We start from the raw sequence: 22,083 nt of genomic DNA on the forward strand, positions 1-22,083 counted from the left end.
AAAATTTTTTTTCTAGTTTTCTTCCTTAAAAAGCCTCCTGAATCAAGAAAAGTTTTTAAAACTCTACCTGAATTATATTTGTGATATCAAAACTGTTTTAATTTTATATGGTAAATATTATTTCTGTTAGCACCATTAATACAATGGTGGTGATACTTTCATTATATACAGGGTTTCTTAAAGTCTGTGTGCAATTTTAAATTGCACGATTGCACATGAACTTTATGGCCACCTCACATTAGAAAGTAAATATACACAATACAAAAGAAATACACCCCCCAAAAGAAAGTACTAAATTTAGTATTTTTCATGACATGAATTTTTAAATAGAAGTTGAGTTAGTATCATTTCAGTATGAATACATACTAGCCAGGCAGTCTGTATACACAGAAAAAAATCATGCTACATATTTGTTGGGAGATTTAGGATATTCATATAATTTTTATTTAATTCAATTTCTATTAGAACTTTCAAAAAAGACATTAAAAACTTCTAGCCATTTCTACCCAACATAATGTCTGCCTTACCTGCCTTAGTAAATGCAAAAAATTCTTATTTTCCTTCTTGCATTTCTTCTTGGAACAATTAATGTTCATAAACCTGATATCCATTTCATATCCATTATAGAAAATATTCTAAATATGAACAAGAATTTTATATTGCTTATTATTATAAATAATTGTTGCAAAATATTTTCATTATCTTTCTCCTATTTCCATTTGAAATTAAATGGAAAGGTAAAATAAAATTCATTTAAAGAATGTAAAAAATATGTATTTTGGCTAATAGACTACAGTTGAATAACTAAGCTTTTCTGCCTACTCAGGTTTTATTAATAATATTCTTAGTCTCAGACCTTAGGTTCAAATAATTCATCTCTTTATTATTTGTATTATGTGCACTATTTTGTGCTGTTCCTCTTTATCCTTCAAGATATATTCTGAATATCCTATCTCATAACCCTGTAGAGTCCTTCAATACTATTTTTACATCTTAACATTATTTAATCACTTACATGTCCTAAAATTAACTCTTCAGGTACTTTAACTATTGTTTTGATCATTATTATTATTATTAATGTTATTATTATCCTTTGTTGTTGTCTCACTTCATTAGTTTTTAACTATTCTTCTCCTTCCCCTTTACTCATCTTTGAAATTCTAAACTATTTTTGAAGTACTCATTTTTCCACTTATTTTATCCATACATATACACAGTTCTCAATAACAAAGCCCCCTTACACTGCAGTTTTTACAGATTTCTCCTACATAAAAGAAACTTTCATGTTCATTTTCCATGTGGAAAACAGTGATTGCATTTTAATTTCAAAAACTTTATTTCAATGACTTCCTATATTTTATTGATAGCCTGCAGGGATCAATGTGCTTTATCAACTAAAATTCATTGTACTGAAATGACAGATCATTCATTCCACTCATACTTCATAGTCAAAAATTTAAATGTATACACTAATTTCTAAAAGAAAAACATCGGGCAACTTTAGACACAAGAATTAGCTATCTTAAATTTGACCTATGAAGTTAAATCATTAATTTTTTTATAAAATCTTATTTGATTAAATCAAATTAGGCTCATTTAAAAATTCAATATTTCTGTTATATATTTATATATATATTTCTCAAGAATTTTGACTAATGCAGTATATGAAAGTGCCCAATGGCCTGGAGATGGGGAGATGTAAGACTTTTGAAAAAAAGTAAAATCAATCACTTTCTATCTCAAATCTGTCCACTTTCTGGGAATATCTAGTTTTCCACAACTATTTTTTGAAGAGACTATCCTTTGTTCACTGAGTCTCCTTTTCACATTTTCAAAAATGTATCAAGAAAAGAATAGGATGATATATTCAAAGTGCTATGGAAAAAAACATTGTCTGCCAAGAATACAATATGCATAGAGATAACCATTTGAAATGCAGAAATAAAGTCTTTCACGGATAAGCAAAAATTGAGAAAATTTATCATCACCTGACACATCTTTAAAGAAAAAAAAAAAAGATGTTTAAATGAGTCCTACCACTGGAAGCAAAATAATAATATCTACCATTATGAAAATACGCAAAAGTCAAGAGGGACTTCACCTAACAATTGCAATCAGTGTAACCTGGCTTATTGTACCCTCAATGAATTCCCAACAATAAAAAAAAAAAAAAAGAAAATACGCAAAAGTATGAAGTATAAAACTCCCTAGTACGGCAGACACATAAATTAGAAAGAGAAAGGAACAAATGTTATAACTACAGAAAACCACCAAGCCACATAGATAAACACAGAGAAACAATGAAGCAAAATATATACAAAATCATCAGAAAAACAATTAACAAAATGACAGGAGAAAATCCTATTTATCAATTCAACTTTGAATGTATATAGCTTAAATTCTCTAATTAAAACGTATAGACTGGCTAAGGAATAAAAAATAAATAAGATTCAACTATATTCTGCCAACAAGAAACTCATTTCACCTGTAATAAATTCAAACTAAAAATGAAGAGCTGGGAAGTGATATTTCACAAAAACAGTAATGAAAAGCAAACAGGAGTAGCTAACATTATATCAGATAAAATAGACTTTAAGTCGTAAACATAAAAAGAGACAAAGAAGGCATTGTAACAATAAAGGGATCAATTCAGCAAGAACATATAACAATTATATACATATGTGCACTGAACATGGAGTATCCAGATACATAAAGCAAATGTATTATTAGAGCTACAAGGAAAGATGGACCCCAATTTAATGATAGCTCTGGGGTTCAAAAACCCACCCTTATCATTGGACAGATCATATAGACAGGATATTAACAAAGAAACCTTGTAATCAAACTGCACTGTACAAATTATTTCATTCAATAGCAGCTGAATGCACATTCTTTTCATCAGTACATGGAACATTACATAGTCGATAGGTTAGCTCACAAAAACCTTTTGACAAATTTTAAAATAAATAAAATCATAGCAAGTATCTTCTCTAACCATAATGGAATAAAACAGCCTTTCAACTGAGATATTGACTATTTTCTGTCTCTGGACTTGAATTGAAGTTCAATTCAACTGAACTTGAAGGCCTCTTCCTGGCCCTTCCTGGCTTTTCCTGCCAGTCCTCACACTGTAACTACAGCATCAGCAGTCTTGAGTCTCCAGGTGGTTGACATAACGTGTTAAAGTTAAGAATGGTCCACCTCCATATTTGCATGAGCCAATTCCTAATAATAAATCCCCCTATATTTCTCTATATACAACTATTTATGTGTATATTATTATTCTATTATTTCTGTTTTCTGGATGTCTTTGTCTAGGACAGAATATATAAATACTACATATATGTTTCTAATAAATTGTCATTTATCTTTACATTGTGCATATTTTTATGACTAGGAACTCTATATAATGATATTTTGATTAAAAAATTTATTTTATATTACTGGTTTAGGAAATTCATATTTTTCTTATCAATATGTTTCTTACAATAAATCATACAAGGGATAAATTATAAACATCGCAGTTCAGTTTATATGAAGCCAAACTAATATATTTTTGTGATATACATTTTCTGATGCACATTGTTGAATGTTCACATCAAGCTAACTAACACATACATTACCTCACATTCAGATGCTACGCAACTTACTATGGGGTTATGTTCTGATAAAACCATCATAAGTTGAAAATACTATAAATTAAAATGCATTTAATACTGTACACCTATTCTGCTGAACATCATAGCTTAACCTAGCCCACCTTAGTAGTGCTTGTGCTTGGGTGCCTATTTTATAATAAAGTGTTGAATATCTCATGTAATTTATTGAATTCTACACTAACAGTAAAATCAGAATGGTTGCGTGGGTACTCAAAGTGTAGTTTTTACCGAATGCATATTGCTTTTGCACTGTCATAGATTCTGAAGATCCTAAATTGAACCACTATAAATTGGGACCACCTATACTTAATAATTTGGGGGTTTGATTATGTAAGAACATTTAAAATCTATCTTAGCAATTTTTAAGTATGCAATATAGTGTCATTGACCATAGTCACCAGGATATGCAACTGACCTCTTGAACTTACTTTTTGTATAACTGAAATTTTGTGTCCTCTGACCATCTCTCCACCCTCACCCATCCCTCATCAGCTCTTGGTCACCCCCTTTCTCTGCTTCTATGAGTTATACTTTTTCAGATTCCACTTATAAGTGAGATCATGCAGTATTTATCTTTCTGTGCCTGGCTTATTTTATTTAACATAATGTCCTCTGGCTTAATCTGTGTTATTGCAAAGAATAACATTTCCTATTATTTTATTCAATTCTAAACAATCAGTTTCAGAGGTAAACAAAAATAATACTTCAATAAAAAAGAGGTTATTATTTTCATCTTGAATTATATGGAAAATTATCTTAGAAGAACATTTTCAGTAAATTTGTCTTCTGACTATGATTGCTCAGAGTGTCATGAAATTCTTTGAATTTGCCCTGTTTTCATGTTAAAATGTTCCAAAGCTGGTCAAAGTGTTGCTTGTTACTGGAGACCAACATAACATAATCTAGCAATAAAATTAAGAAAACGTTTTTAACAAGAAAACTAGGTTGAGAACTACCTAGTTTCAAATAAAACTGATTGCCTATAATTAAAAAAAAAAAAAAGATGAAGGAATTATAGCAGACGGTGTTAAGTGAAGGAGTGGTGTGACTGAAGTAAAGATAATTTGGATCCCAGCTTCAGAAATCTGTTGGACACACACACAATTCCTCCAAAAACACCTTAAAAGCTCCAGAAAAAAAATAGCAAATCTTGGTTTAAATGCATATTTGAGCTCTTAAGAAACAGAAATTACTAGAAACAAATAGTAAAATGAGAGCTGAGCTGCAAAAGTTAAAACTTTCCACATTCCATAAACAGCTAGTATAGCAAATTTAAGGCTTCAGATATATACATATTGCTCACATTAAATTGAAGAGGAAGACTTGGGAATCCAGAAATTGACTTGTATCTGTAATGACTGCTCCATGAGTAGACTGTACCCTCAGTGAAAGTCTGAACTACGGAAAATATAAAGGCATGTATTCATTGGAGCAGGAAGAAAAAGCAACCCAAAGTCCACAAGGATGGTTTGAAATATGCCATATCTGTGCCACAGGAAAATCCAGCAGATGTTATTTGGAGTAAGCTGGCTGCATTGCTGAGGCCCTAGGTAGAATCAAAAGTGAAACCTCTCCAGAGAGCTGCAGCCTAGGATGTATCTCAGAGATGGCATTTCTCAACCTACTGTCTTCTTAGTCTATCCAGGTGATTGGTTTGGTAAACTGGAAAGGTGAACTTCGTGTTTTCAAAACTTCTTTTTCCATAAGAGTTTAAATGTGAGTTGGATTTTCTCAATTAGACAAATCTGAATGAAATTTGAGGTTTGTGCTGAGGTCAAGGCTATCTTCTTGATGCTGTTGTTGCCGCGGCCATGAAAGCAATGTATTAACAGTGAGTGTTAGAGACAGTGAGGTGGTCAGATTTAGCATGCCAGTGTTCAGACGGTCAGCTCTATGAGGATCTGAGGCAGGGATAGAAGAGAGATGTCATGGTCCAGTGGCTGATCATCAAGCTCATGGGTATGAGAGTCAGCCATGATGAAGCAACAATAGCTTCCTGATGTCAAGGACTATGAAGGATCTGAGAATTTATACTATTGCACACATTCAATTTAGTCTGCCACAATATCACAAACATTGGTAGAGGACACCAGTCTCCTGGATCATAAGAAAATGACTTAATTATTAAAGGCAGAGCAGAAAGCTTAAAACCATGCTTTTATTACACTGTGATCATATCTGACCATTGCACCAGGGCAATAAAAAGACACCTGCTCAAATTTAGTGATCTAGAAAGGCCGACCCAGCTCCAGAGCTCCTTGTGAGATTGGGTGGGATCTCTGTTGCAAGCACATGGTGTTTTGGCTTCTTCGTCTACACAATCTTGCTCTTCTCTTTATCTAAAGTTTCCCCTAAAGTGTTCCCCAAAAGGACAGCTACATCAAAATCTCTTTGCCAGCTTCTCATTCTAGGGAACCAACTTAAGACATATAGTGTAGCAGGAAGCAGGAACTATTCTTGGTAATTCAAGCACAAATACTTGAATACAGAATCAGTTGTTTATAGAAAAATTGGAATAGCTAAAGCAGTAAAAGTTGCAGACACGTTCAAGAGCAGTCCATATAGCAAAAACTATAGCTAAAATTTCATGTCATGCAACCATTCCTCATGAGTTTCTGGTATTTTGCACATTTGTGTGAGCAAGAAACTACTTATCTCTTTTTTTCAATGACCTTGTCAAGGATGTTTGAATAGTGCACAGCTTTGGAAGATAAACTATGTGTTTCTAGAGTAGTGGTCAATTTTAAGATGATAAAGATAAAGATAATATTAATTATGATAATATTAATTATATTCATCTAGGTAAAGGTTTGACATGTTTTTTGACGCTAATGACAAAAGATTTGGGCTCTGTCAGCTCTGAGTTCTACAGCTGTGAGACAAACCCACAAGTATTCCTTGTCAGATACTCATACAAATTATCACCTCAGATAACATGGAATAACATGGCAGTGAAGACTAGCCATCAGTGGATAAAGTGGATGCTGGAATCCAACCCTGTGAGGAGAAAGAAGAACACAAATGCAGGTGGGACACTGCCTATGGTGTCCAGGGAGTGGCTACAATGGAATGAATAGAAGAGAGAGGACCAAAAAGTTTTATGACTTCCCTAAATCAATACATCATGTTTTTTGGAGAGAGATCTGATGTAGGCAGAAATCAGCCATAGAATCTGAACTTGTAGGTTGCAAGATTATGAGATAAACTAGATCTACAACTTATGCATGTGTCTCACGGGTGTATAAGACTTGTGTACCAATTAGGAAGTGAGTTTCCAATAATTAGAATGGACCCAGTTAGACACCTTGAGACATAGCAGGAGGCATGCTCTCAATCACCCACAGAATAGATTTCTCTATATGCATATTACTCCATTTATTTTTCTATAACAGTACGCCTGAGACTGAGTAAGTTATAAAACACAGAAATTTGCTCATCATTCTAAAGTCTAAGAATTTCAGTACAGAGGAGCTGGCACCTTATAGGGACCTCTTTGGTGTAGCACTAAATGGTGCAATGGCAAGAAAGGGTGAGAAGAGGCCAAACTGGTCCTATTATAAGGAACCTACTCTTTCAATATAAGCATTAATTTTAATGTGACAGTGCCACCACTCCACCCAAACACCTCCTAACACTGTGTATCATCAAGTTTCCAAGCCACATTTCCAAATGTGTGGGGAACACATTCAAATAATAATAATACACCTGGTTATACTATTTCTATCTTACTTAAAGTCATTGTCATAATTTCACTTGATGTAGCCCCCTTGTAATGACACACCAGTATTTTTTCTTGCTCCATTCTCACACCACAGTGTCAGATCTAGCATGGCCTGGGGGGAAAAGCAAGATCTGGCTAAGGAGGAGATAGTTAACACACCAAAATACTTGGAAATTTTTGGTAATTTATAGCAGCAAAACGTGAAAAAAATAGGTAGGGATGAATTTTAAGAGTAGTGAACTAAAGGTGAAGGAAAATAACTTTAGATTAGACCATATTTATCAATGCAGATATAATAATGAGTATTCAAGATTCAGTAGGGCAGTTTCAAAAAATAACCATTGATTTCTAGATATAGTGACCAAAATAAAACTCAACAGTGCCCTAAATTAAATACTGTTGAATGTCCTAAACTCTCTTGATATAGTGCAAAAGATTAAATAAAACACTCAGGATGACAGTAAAGTAGGAATAGACTAATCTTTAGCTATGTGTTCTTGCTCTTTAATTATGTCCCTGGAAATACCAGACTATAAAATCTTTATGAAGGCATTCGTGAGTTCATCACCAGCATTCTTGAAAACTACTATAGTTATGCCAACAAAAGAAATCAACACTAAATCCTTGATCTAACACTAGTACATAAGAGGCCAGTTAATTACCTAAATTGGTTGATTATATTGGGCACATTCCATCATAAAGTTGGTAGGTGCTTCCATACTAGAACAGATAATAATCTGAATGTGAGTTTACCTTTCCTGTCCACAACATGTCTGAAGCTGTGCTGAAGTTTTTTGGACACACTGAGTGCCTCATTTACTGCTAAAATATACCATATAATATTTCTTCTTGATCAGATAACTCAGTATCACATAAGAAAACCAATTAATACATGCATGGCTATTAAATTCACTGGTCTTACCATGAATCCCATTATCTAGAAGCAGCCAGCTTCATAAATAAGCATAATACTTTATTTTGCTGAGTGCTCAGTGTTGTTTCCAGCTAGGAAGCAACATTGTTTGTGAGTTTCTGGTGCAAGATGAGACAGATATTATAAATCAATAACCAATATACAATGTTATTCATGTCCCAGAATACCGGGGAACAGAGGGGTAGAAGTGAAAGAAGCATTTCTCATTGTTGTCAAATAACTTACTCTCAAATTTTGTTCACTCTTTCTCCCATTTTGAGTTATGCTATTTTAATATTCAAGGGAGGAATAATCTCAGTAGGGCAAAGAAACCTTCCATGTTTTAATTGGCACTTGACCATTTTACACTTTCACACAAATGAAACCAAAAAGTAAACAGGGAGACTGATTACGACTATCAAGGGAGCAGAGCTGCAGGCATAAGGTGTCTGTCTGGAACTCAAGAGATTCTCTGGACTAACTCACAATATTTTCACATGTATTGGTACATATCGATAGGGTGTTTAAAAAAAAAAAAAAAAAAACCTAAGAAGAAAAATCGCTAAATACTCAGGAATTTCAGGAAAGTGTTTTGGGTACACCCTACCATGGAAAACATCAATAATAACAATAAGAAAGAAAACTCTAACAGTAAAGGTATTTAGTAGGGTTGCAGAAAGCACGAAATGATTAGTGAAAGAAGGATGTTCTAAACAACTATGATATCTACAGACTATGTAAATTATGTGTTTTTTTTGCTTTCCTCTCTATTCTATATCTGTTGCAAATATCAATCACATTGTTTATATTAGTCTATTTTTCTCCTATGGTTTTACATAAGTTATGTAGCTTTCAGGTTAGAGCACATCGAGTTGAGATTATATGAACATGTTAGTAGAATGATGTCCTCCCAAGACATTATCCATGACTAATGGAACTCAGTAAGTCTACTTCTGGGCATATCACTATAGGAAAAATGACTCCTGGCAACAGGGGAGAGAAGAGGGGAGAAAAGAAGAGAAGGTCTTAGCTAAATATTCTTTCCGTTTTATATATGTATACATTTTTCTTTTTGTTTAAGACAGTCTCACTTTATCGCTCTATGCAGGGTGCTGTGGCATCATAGCTCACAGCAACCTCAACTCTTGGGCTCAAGTGATCCTCCTGCCTCCGCTTCCCAAGTAACTGGGACTACAGGAGCCTGCCACAAATCCCAGCTAGTTTTTCTATTTTTAGTAGAGACAAGATCTCACTTTTGGTAGGATTGTCTCAAATCCTGAGCTCAGGCTATCCACCCATCTCCACCTCCCAGAGTGCTAGGATTATAGGCGTGAACCACCATGCCTGGCCGAAAAAGTATAAAATTAATCTGGAAAATGTTGATGCCTCTTTAAAATGGTTATAAACACATAGATTTCTACTATATATTTTTTGATACTGTTTTATGTGTCAAAATTTTTTACATTTTAGTAAAAATATGAATATAAGTATGTGTTTATGTTATTTGTCCTTAAAGTTGCATGTATAAATATTTGGGTATGGTGACAGTTTAATTTAAAGAATTATTACACATTCTTCAGGGTAGGAGAAGGGCTACTTAAAGGCACTTTTATTTCTATAACAAAAGAATTTAGGAAGGTTTGTTCAATCAAGTAAAATGGATAAAATAGAAAGGAAAAAATTATAAAAAAATCAGAACATTTGATTGGATCAAATTGGAAAGAGCTTTTACAATAATAAAGTAGACTTTGGATTCAAGGAAATGCTAGTATATAGTATGAGGAGGAAGAAACTATTGCATTAGATTGCTCAAGGAAATAAGAGTATAGTATGTGCCTAAGGAAAACAATAATTAAAGGACTTTAGCAAGCTAAAACTGATAATAGTTGATGCAAAACAACGTGTTTATGCCTGAAGGTATTATAATTTTTCCCCAAAATAAAATAATATATATGGCAATCAGGAAAACTATACTACTCTCTTTAGAGTTGTATTTTTTTGTGCTGCTGCACAGGAACCTTTAAATATTCTTCCTTGTTCATTCCCTGTGCAACATCTCTTGAAACAGTGTCAGACTGAGATTATTTTCTTTTGACGGATTCCAGGTGCCTCTTCAGATATGATGTATTTCAATCACCTTTGGGAGTAATTTTACTTACATTTATTATAGCATTTATTTTTCCATGGAAAATTGTGGTAAGATTTATTCTGACTTAATATATTTAATGTGTGTCCTAACACTGATATGAATAATTAAATCTCATGCTGCAAGGCATCTGCTGATTGCTAGGGAGTTTTAAGGAAGTATGTTCTCTCTGAGCACAAAACTGGGTAATGACAAATTAGAGGGGTGGAGAAAGAATTTGTTGCTCACTTTGTTATAGGTACTTAACTAGGAAATGCTCTGCAAAATTCTATGTGAGAGATTAATTCTAGACATTGTGTAAAGTCTTATAAACTACTCTAAATAATGTATATAATAAATGGGTATTTTTCTTAAAATTATTATATCAATAGATTTCTCATTGTTTTACTATTGTCTTGTATGACATAGTTTTCTTGTCTTTAAAACGTTAGTTTCAGTTTCACTACCATTAAACTGAAGCTGGATGAACCCCCCACTTGCTCTCAAATGTTTTTAAGTGTTCTCTTTCTTATTGAAGTTGTTAACTTGACTTTGACAAACAAGCTTTGTTCAGTTGATTAAATATATGGTATAGGGGCTTCTAAAACACAATTTCTTTTACCAACAAGTCCTAAACAAATTGCCTAAAGGCCCACAGTGTACTTAAATTGCCAAATTTTAAAAACATTGCTGTGAACTAAGCCTTAATTAGCCTTATTGCCTCAAACAATATTATTCTGTACAAATCATTCTCTAGGCATTTATTTTTTACCAAAAAAAGAACTGAAATCTCCAAGACCGAAATATACCATTTGACAGATTAAGCTAGAAAGTTCATCTTAGGGCACATTTTTATCTCTGCCCTCTAAATAAATTTCACATTAGGAAGCATTCCAATTATTTAATAATGAATATTTAATCACTCCTCATCTTATGCCAGCTTCTCAAGGACTAGCAATGTTGGGGTTTATAGAAAATCAGAGTGTTCCTGGGTCAGTGGCACCAAAATGCTCTTAACAGGCACAGTCTCCATTAGAGTAAATCAGAACTGACACTATATAATGGATCACAGCGAAACTCGAAGGTCAAAGGGCCACTGTGGGAGGGCCCTCTGCTATTGAAGCAGATCAAAGGCAAAAATTCAGTCAGAATGATTTAATTCTCATTTATTTCTGGCTTGGCATTTGGTCAGTTAAAGGCTAATTGGCTAAGTGATTCTGTCTTGCAAAGTGGTTCTGTTCACTAACAGGTAATTCAAATAATATATAGAAAAGGAAACACAGGTATGTTTTCTCCTTCCAAAGGCAAAATACACCTAGGTGGGAAGAGTTCATGTTTACCCCATTGGAGTCAAGCCTTAGAAATAAATCCCTTTACTTCTGAGGAAAGCAATTCAAAAAGTACTCCGCTTATCATTTACCAAGGCCACGGACTTAACAGCAGAATTTGACAAACAAGAGCTCATCTGTAGTATGGAGCCTTGGTTATAGACACTGTCAACAAAAGAATGTGAATAATATGAGAATAGACTCAGGAAAAAAATTCTTTTTTTCTCTTTCTTTCCCCCCAAACACCTCCCCCACCCCAGACACCTCCACCACCCCCCACACACACACCCCTCCCCACACCCATACACACATACATATTCTTAAGCAGACAAATTTATAAGAATATATTCTTCAAACATTTCTAAACAGAGTTCGGTAGCCAATACTCAGTTCTTAATCCTAATAATAAAACTTTTTAAACAAGTGGCCAATATAGTCCACAAAATTATTTTGTACGCCTAGTAACTATAAAAATACAAATTAATTCTAACATTTAAAAAATTAAGGTATTTTACACCAATATGAAAATTTTGGTTTCTCTTTAAAAACTGGAATTATTAGGCAGTGCCCGTGGCTCAAAGGAGTAGGGCGCTGGCCCCATATGCCAGAGGTGGCGAGTTCAAACCCAGCCCCACCAAAACTTCAAAAAAAAAAACAAAAAACTGGAATTATTTTAATACCATTGACATTATCTGGTTTTCAAAAGCTAAATAATGTTCAGCTAGCTGTGGAGCCATCTGATCCAGCTGCCTTTGACACTGGTGATCTCTAATTTTCTTTCCAATATCTTCTGTGATAATTGAAGAATAAGATTCCCACTTGCCCTTGGGGTGATTTTGAAAATTTATATTTCTCTAGGAAATCATCCATTTTGTCTAAATTTTCAAAATGCTGCAAATGAATTGCTGAAAAAATTGCTCGTGATTCTTTTTATCTCTCCCAGTATTTCTTACTACCGTTCCCATGTTTTATTAGTTAGGCTTCAAAGAAGATTATAGTATATAATAGTATATGTTACTGGTTATTTAACAAAATAGCTCTTGAATTTATTCATTTGTTTAACTAATTTTCATTTTCTGGTTTTACTTTGTTAATTTTTTATTCCTGATTTTATTTGATATATTCATTATCCATTTGGAGATTAAACAATTACATTCTTTATTCCTTTCAAATTTATTAATAATGATGAGAATATTTACATTTTTTCTGTAATTATTCCACTATATTACAATATTAACCAGACCCAATCTATTTACTTAATGTTGCTTATGTGGTCCCAAATTTATTTAAATTTGCAATCTTTAATTATAATACATAAACTTGTTTAAACATCAAATGCTAAACTCATAAAAACCAATGAACAGTCAATACTACATGGTATGTTCTAATAATGAATGATGTGTGTATGACTTTAATCAAAAATGATGAATATTGAGACAATTTAACTTTCAGACTTAAAACTGTACATTTCTTTAAGGATGCAAAGTTTGGTGTCAGATAAATAGAGGTTCACATTCAAATATACTGTGCAAGATTACAGAACCTAATTGAAAGAAAATAATTTAAAAAACTAGCATCCTGGGCGGCGCCTGTGGCTCAGTCCATAGGGCGCTAGCCCCATGTACCGAGGGTGGCGGGTTCAGGCCCGGCCCCGGCCAAACTGCAACCAAAAAAAAAATAGCCGGGCGTTGTGGCGGGCGCCTGTAGTCCCAGCTACTCTGGAGGCTGAGGCAAGAGAATCGCTTAAGCCCAGGAGTTGGAGGTTGCTGTGAGCTGTGTGAGGCCACGGCACTCTACCGAGGGCCATAAAGTGAGACTCTGTCTCTACAAAAAAAAAAAAAAAAAAAAACTAAAAAAACTAGCATCCTTTGGATAAGATTTTCTCCCTAGAAAACACAAGATTATTAACTAATAATGATTCTCCCATAGGAGAATCTTAAAGTTGTCTAGTTACAGTACTGATTATAAAATATGGAATATTTTTATGCAAGGTATAATTTCAAATGTTATCAAAACAGACATTTATAATAGGAAAAGATACAAATAATGCTTTTAGAAATCAACTTAAAATATTCACCATTCATATTAGGAGAACTATGAAACATTATTGAGAACTATAAAAAGAAAGTTAATTGAGAGCATTTTGTTTCTTCATCAGAAAGGCTGAATTTATTATTATAAGATTATTCACCTCAAAGTAAAATTAGCCAACACGAGTGACAACAAATATTTTCTGTCCAAACAAGTTAATTAATAATTTTAGTACCAGGTAACCATAAATCATTCTGTAATTTAGCCACATTATTTCAATGTATTAGTGGAAGAAAAAGTGTCAAAAAAGCAGAGCAAAATCTGAGAAATGAATTATAATAGGAGTGATGTGGGCCAGTTAAGATGGTGACGTATATCATGAAGCTACATTAAATAACATCATAGTACTGTGCTAGTATTAACAGATGCATCAGCGGTATAAATAAATAGACACATAATTTTGCTAACTTATATAGACATACAATAGTCCTTCCAGTTGGTCAATGCCCATCCCATACTTATTGTTAAATATTTAGAGTAACTCTTTCTGGATTTATATTGATATTGCAATTTAATTTGAATCTAATAATTCTGAGTTGCTTGCAGTTGCTTTATCCAGTATTTTATAAAGAGATTATGAATAAATATGTAAACAGCATCCAGTATATATCCAGTATATATGTATTTACTCATTAGCCAGGCATTAAAGCACTGGATTTATTAACAGGAAGTGTTATTCAAGGCACCTGGAATTCCTGCCTTGCCATGCTGGTCCTGCCATGGAAGACTTCTGTCAGTGGATGATGGTTCACTACATCTCCAAAGATTCAATGTCCTAGCTAGTAAAATACTTCAGATTTGATACTTTTGAGTATTAAACTACCCTAGTTACATTAAAGTAGGGACACCTGAGCATGATAAAAATAATTATATATTTAATCCATGTTTCAAAAAACTTAGACTATGTTAAGCATGTTTCTCTGAAGCTGAATCTGTTACTGGCTATGGGACATTGCTAATGGAGGTGCTAGGTACAATATTTACTGTTCTTTTCCTTCTCTCCCTTAATATTTCATACACTTAATGTGTTTTTCACTCAATTTTTATCAGAGTTCATTCTCTAAGTTTCTAATTTCTCAAGGAACCAGGCTAACTTCAAAACAGCTATAATTTAGATTAGGAAAAATAACCACGCTACATTTGTCTTCTCTTTAAATAATTTCCACCCCCCGTATTATAACCATTATTTTTGTATTCTCTCCTTTCTTCACCTCCCCTATTCTCTCACTCCCCCTTTTTTGCTGTCACTCACTTTTTCTCTCCTTCCTTTTTATTTTTGCTATTTTTTTCTTCAAACTACAATGTTGATAATGTATGTTATTTACTCAATTACGTTTTGACCTGGTATTCCATGGCAACATGAACAATATGTAGAATATTTATAAAGCCTTCAATTCTGCCATACTAAATATGTGGTATGCTACTATTATTTTTAAGCATTAAGACATATCTCTGGCTTTTGAAAATCAACACTATGTATAATGGAATGCTTTTTTTGTTTTTTTCCTTTTTAATGCTGAATTTGTGTTGTTCTTTATGGTTTTCTCCAAATGTACTTTTCCTGGGGGTTTTATTTTTCTTCTGCTGGTCTCCCTGTATTTTTCAAACTGTTTATTGATCAGAGAACTATAGATTTTTATATTTATTCAAAGAGCTCAAAATTTGATTCCTATATACTGAAAACACTTCCATTTAGGAAAAAATAACATAACTTTAGCTTTAGAAAGGGGACGTTAGTGTTTTAGTGATGTTCAGCAGTTAAGAAGGATAAAATAAAATGTATCTGATAGTTTCGTTAAATCCAAGAGTGTGAGTAATATTTAGCATTTTGTATGATCCTGTGAATATCTGAAAATGATAGCTTCTGATGAAAAATGTATTTTATTTATATCCATAGTAATTTAATTAATTGATACACCAGATCTGAGTAGCAAAAAGATGAAAAAAATGAAAGATGAAATAAATCTTTTACCTAAAAGATGAAATAATACTAATGTATACAACAAAATACACTTATTCAGCATTTCTAGAACTCTTCTGCAGATTTACTATATTTTTCTTACTATGAGTAACCTTATTTTTTTCCAAAGGAAATAAACCCAATTTTATTTTCCCAGAATAAGAGAATGAAAAAGAATAATTTAAGTTCTGTCCAAGTAAAACATAATTTTAATTTCTTTGAGTGGAGCTTATATGAGATTATTCCAATTAATGAAAATTAAGTTAAGCAAAAACATGTTTAGCTATAAATTGGTTTATAGTTTTCTGTATCAACCTATAAAAGTACAGGAGCCTTAATGATGTTTATTTAGCATGATAAAAATCCTGATTTTTATAGTGACAGAGAAAATGAGGAGGAAAGAAGATGAAATGCATAGGAATGGATATATCTTATACTTTTGAACTGAACAAAATATAGCATATTTGATTTTTAAAAAAGAAAAGCATATGAATAAAGCCTCCAACACTCTAATAAAGGTTAATTAATACCCCAACCTCTGTCCGTTGAACATTGTAGAAGACCTACATGAGACCTACTGGAATTCTAGGGCATTTGTGTACAGGCACAAATAAATATTATATTATTATTTTGCTTTATAGATCATCATTAACTCATTATATAAACTGAGCTGCTCAGAGTTGCTATGATATTTTCCACTAGAGCACTGCATTTTAGGTGACAAAATATCAGTGCTTAGTTCAAGCCTGGAGTTCTGTAGCTTATGTTACGTAGGAATTAAAAGTGTGTACTTTGCAAAGTCACTACTGAAATCTCGGAATCTATGAAATGCAGTCAGTTGAGGTTAGAGTCACTTAAACAACAGAGGAATCATTGCTTTTCACTACTGTTACTATTGATATTGTTCTTCAATTATGATACATTTCTCACTGTAATGATTAAAGTTTCTTCCATAAACTATATGAAAAAGTTTAGGGAAATACTCACAAGATAATGCTTATGTTTGTTTGTGTTTCTTAGTGTTTCCAAGAGCTGAATAACACTTTTGGTTAACTTCTAGCTTCCTCTTTGCCAGGATATTAAAATACATTCTGTATCATTCCAAGAAAATTCAAAGTGTAGAAATTGATTCTAATCATAATATAAATCAAACCTGACAAATTGTGAATGAATACATACTTTTTAAAATCTAGGGTTTTGAGCCTCAGCGCCTATAGCACAGTGATTATGGCATCAGCCACATACACCAAAGTGGATGGGTTCAAACCCAGTCCAGTCCAGCTAAACAGCAATGACAAATGCAACAAAATTAGCTGGGCATTGTGGCGGGCACCTGTAGTCCCAGCTATGTGCAAGGCTGAGGCAAGAGACTCACTTAAGTCCAAGAGTTTAAGATTACTTTGAGCTGTGATGCCATAGCACTCGACCAAGAGCAACACAGTGGAACTCTGTCGCAAAAAAAAGAAAGAAAGAAAGAAAGAAAGAAAAAAGGGCAGTGCCTGTGGCTCAGTGAGTAGGGTGCCGGCCCCATATGCCGAGGGTAGCGGGTTCGGACCCAGCCCCGGCCAAACTGCAACAGAAAAATAGCCGGGCATTATGGCGCGCGCCTGTAGTCCCAGCTGCTCGGAGGCTGAGGCAAGAGAATTGCATAAGCCCAAGAGTTAGAGGTTGCTGTAAGCCGTGTGACGCCACCGCACTCTACCCGAGGGCGGTACAGTGAGACTCTGTCTCTACAAAAAAAAAGAAAGAAAGAAAAAAAAAATCTAGGGTTTTAAGGTGCGTAACAGAACATTACTTAGCTTGTGTGAACTTACTCATCCCTTTTATTGGGGATTCTTTAAACAGAAATAGAACCCAATCATTCAATTTTCAGGATTTTTAAATACTTAAAAATTAAGAAATATTTTTAATGACATTCTGTATCAATAAACATCTAAATATTTTTCAAAAAAGTATTGGCCTATTATCATAAAAATAATATATAAATGCAACATAACTTTATTGTCCAATAAGTTACTCAAATTATCTTACCATAAGGTGAATGACTATTTTCCAGACATATCTGTGAATACTCATATAAAAAATAAAAAAAGTTAGCACCTGGTAAACTAGATGATTTTTAACATACATAACTACTTAACATATTTAATATAAGATAGATAAATATAAGCCACTTAGAATTACTTATCTTATGTTAAACAAGCAGGAACAATTAGGACTTTAATACTTAGAAGTATACAAATTATTATTAGAAATATATTATTAGAAACTTTGGGTTAATTTGAGGGTAAAAAAGAAACTATTTATTATGTTAAAATCCTCAAGTATAGCAGAGGCAAATCCATCAGTGTGACTATAGACTTCTCTAATGAAACTTTCCAAGCAAGAAAACAATGGTCATCTACCTTTAATCTACTTAAACAGAACAATTTCCAGCCCAGAATTCTATATCCTGCTAAGTTAAGCTTTAAAATTGATGGAGAAATCAAATCATTTACTGATATACAAACATTGAGGAAATTTGCTACAATAAGAGCTGCTCTACGGGAAATACTTCAACCTGTTCTATACACTGACCATCACAATGGATCAAAAGCAAAGTAAGAACTCAGCAATTAAAGGACAGAACCTAACTTCCGCACTGAGGCAAAAGATAAAACTAAGCAATGGACTCTCACAAAATAAGATCAAAAGAACACTACCATACTTATCAATTATCTCAATAAATGCTGATGGCTTGAATTCCCCACAAAAGAGTCACAGATTGGTTGACTACATTAAAAAACACAAGCCTTCCATTTGTTGTCTGCAGGAAACACACATAGCTTCAAAAGGCAAATTAAAACTCTGAGTTAAGGGTTGGAAGACAATTTTTCAAGCAAATGGAATTCAGAAGAAAAGAGGAGTTACAATCTTATTTTCGGATACATGTGGATTTAAAGCAACTAAAGTTGAAAAAGACAAAGATGATCACTTTATATAGGTTAAGGGAAAAATACAAGAAAGACATTTCAATTCTAAATATTTATGCACTCAATTTAAATGCTCCCAGATTTTTAAAACAGACCTTATTCAGTCTGAGCAATATGATATCCTATAACACCTTGATAACAGGAAACTTTAATACTCCTCTTACAGAGCTGCACAGATCCTCTAAACAGAAATTAAACAAAGATATAAGAGATTTAAATGAGACCCTAGAACAACTGTGCTTGATAGACGTATATAGAACACTTCATCTCAAAGATAAAGAATATACATCTTCTCATTACCCCATGGAACATTCTCCAAAATTGATTACAACCTAGGACACAAAACAAACCTCAACAGAATCAAAAGAACTGAAATTTTACCTTGTATCTTCTGAGACCACAAGGCACTAAAGGTAGAACTCAACTTCAACAAAAATGTTCAACCCCATACAAAGGCATAGAAATTAAACAACCTTCTGTTGAGTGATAAATGGGTGCAAGAAGAAATAAAAGAAAGAAATCATTAACTTCCTTGAATACAACAATAATGAAGACATAAGCTACCAAACCCTGTGGAATACTGCAAAAGCAGTTTTGAGAGGAAAATTTATCGCTTTAGATTCCTACATTCGAAAAATGGAAAGAGAACGCATCAACAAACTCAGAATCCATCTTCTGGAATTAGAAAAAGAAGAACAATCTAAGCCCCAACCCAGTAGAAGAAAAGAAATTTCCAAAATTAAATCAGAGATCAATGAAATTGAAAACAAAGGAATCATTCAGAAAATTAATGAAACAAGGAGTTGGTTTTTATGAAAAAATAAATAAAATACATAAATCTTTGGCCAGACTAACTAGAAATAGAAAAGTAAAATCTCTGGTAACTTCAATCAGAAATGATAAAGGGGAAATAACAACTGATGCCACAGAGATACAAAAGATCATCTCTGAATACTACCAGAAACTCTATGCCCAGAAATTTGACAATGTGAAGGAAATGGATCAATATTTGGAATCACACCCTCTCCTTAGACTTAGCCAGGAAGAAATAAAGCTTCCAAACAGACCAATTTCAAGCACTGAGATTAAAGAAACAATAAAAAAGCTTCCAACAAAAAATGCCCTGGTCCAGGTGGCTTCATACTAGAATTCTATCAAAACTTCAAGGAAGAGCTCATTCCTGTACTACAGAAATTATTCCAAAAAATTGAGAAGGAAGGGATCTTCCCCAACACATTCTACAAAGCAAACATCACCCTGATACCAAAACCAGGAAAAGACCCAACCAAAAAGGAGAATTTCGGACCAATTTCGTTAATGAATATACGTGCAAAAATTTTCAACAAAATCCTAGCCAATAGATTACGGCTTATCAACAAAGTTATACATCATGATCAAGTAGGTTTCATCCTAGGGATGCAAGGCTGGTTTAACATACGCAAGTCCATAAACGTTATCCACCATATTAACAGAGGCAAAAATAAAGACCATATGATCCTCTCAATAGATGCAGAAAAAGCATTTGATAAAATCCGCGCATCCTTTTCTAATTAGAACACTGAAGAGTATAGGCATAGGTGGCACATTTCTGAAACTGATTGAAGCTATCTATGACAAACCCACAGTTAATATTTTAAAGAATGGAGTAAAACTGAAAGCTTTTCCTCTTAGAACTAGAACCAGACAAGGTTGTCCTCTGTCATCTTTACTATTCAACATAGTGCTGGAAGTTCTAGCCAATACAATTGGGCAAGACAAGGAAATAAAGGGAATCCAAATGGGAGCAGAGGAGGTCAAACTCTCCTTCTCTGCTGATGACACAATCTTATACTTAGAACCCCAAAGACTCAACCACAAGACTCCTAGAAGTCATTAAAAAATACAGTAATGTCTCAGGATATAAAATCAATGTCCACAATTCAGTAGCCTTTGTATACACCAATAACAGTCAAGATGAGATGCTAATTAAGGACACAACTCCCTTCACCATAGCTTCAATGAAAATGAAATACCTAGGAATATATCTAACGAAAGAGGTGAAGGACCTCTATAAAGAAAATTACGAAATCCTAAGAAAGGAAATAGCAGAGGATATTAACAAATGGAAGAACATACCATGCTCATGGCTGGGAAGAATCAACATTGTTAAAATGTCTGTACCTCCCAAAACATTCTACCTATTCAATACCACTCCTATCAAAATACCAACATCGTACTTTCAAGATTTGGAAAAAATGATTCTGCATTTTGTATGGAAACAGAAAAAAACCCGTATAGCTAAGGCAGTTCTTGGTAATAAAAATAAAGCTGGGGACAACACCATACCAGATTTTAGGCTGTACTACAAAGCCATAGTGCTCAAGAAAGCACTGTACTGGCACAAAAATAGAGACATAGACATTTGGAATTAAATAGAAAACCAGGAAATGAAATTAACATCTTGCAACTACCTAAACTTTGATAAACCTAACAAGATCACACCTTGGGGGAAAGACTCCCTATTCAATAAATGGTGCTGGGAAAACTGGATATCCACATGTAAAAAACTGAAAGTGGACCCACACCTTTCTCCATTCACAAAAATTGATTCAAGATGGATAAAGGACTTAAATTTAAGGCATGAAACAATAAAAATTCTCAAAGAAAGCTTAGGAAAATCACTAAAAGATATTGGCCTGGGAAAAGACTTCATGAAGAAGACTGCTGTGGCAGTTGCAACAACAACAAAAATAAACAAATGGGACTTAATTAAACTGAATAGCTTCTGTACAGCTAAGGAGACAACAACCAAAGCAAATAGACAACCTACACAATGGGAAAGGATATTTGCATATTTTGAATCAGACAAAAGCTTGATAACTAGGATCTATAGAGAATTCAAATAATCTACATGAAAAAAGCCAACAATCCCATATATCAATGGACAAGAGACATGAATAGAACCTTCTCTAAAGAAGACAGGCGAATGGCTAACAAACATATGAAAAAATGTTCATCATCCCTATATATTAGAGAAATGCAAATCAAAACCACCCTGAGATAGCATCTAACCCCAGTGAGAAAGGCCCACACCACAAAATCTCAAAATTGCAGATGCTGTCGTGATGTGGAGAGAAGGGAACACTTGTACACTGCTGGTGGGACTGCAAACTAGTACAACCTTTCTGGAAGGAAGTATGGAGATACCTCAAAGCACTCCTACTAGACCTCCCATTTGATCCTGCAGTCCTATTACTGGGCAAGGAAAAAAATCCTTTTATCATAAGCACACTTGCACTAGACTGTTTATTGCAGCTCAATTTACAATTGCCAAA

At 33.6% G+C, this 22,083-nt stretch overlaps 1 protein-coding gene across 4 annotated transcripts in view; it reads right to left on the reverse strand.

Moving 5' to 3' along the window:
* Positions 1 to 22,083, reverse strand: part of FSTL5 (follistatin like 5) — a 778,095-nt gene that overhangs the window by 675,645 nt on the left and 80,367 nt on the right. The gene's annotated exons all lie outside the window — the stretch shown is intronic.

The sequence above is a fragment of the Nycticebus coucang genome, chromosome 1, assembly GCF_027406575.1.
Source record: "Nycticebus coucang isolate mNycCou1 chromosome 1, mNycCou1.pri, whole genome shotgun sequence".
NCBI classification, from domain to species: Eukaryota; Metazoa; Chordata; class Mammalia; order Primates; family Lorisidae; genus Nycticebus; species Nycticebus coucang.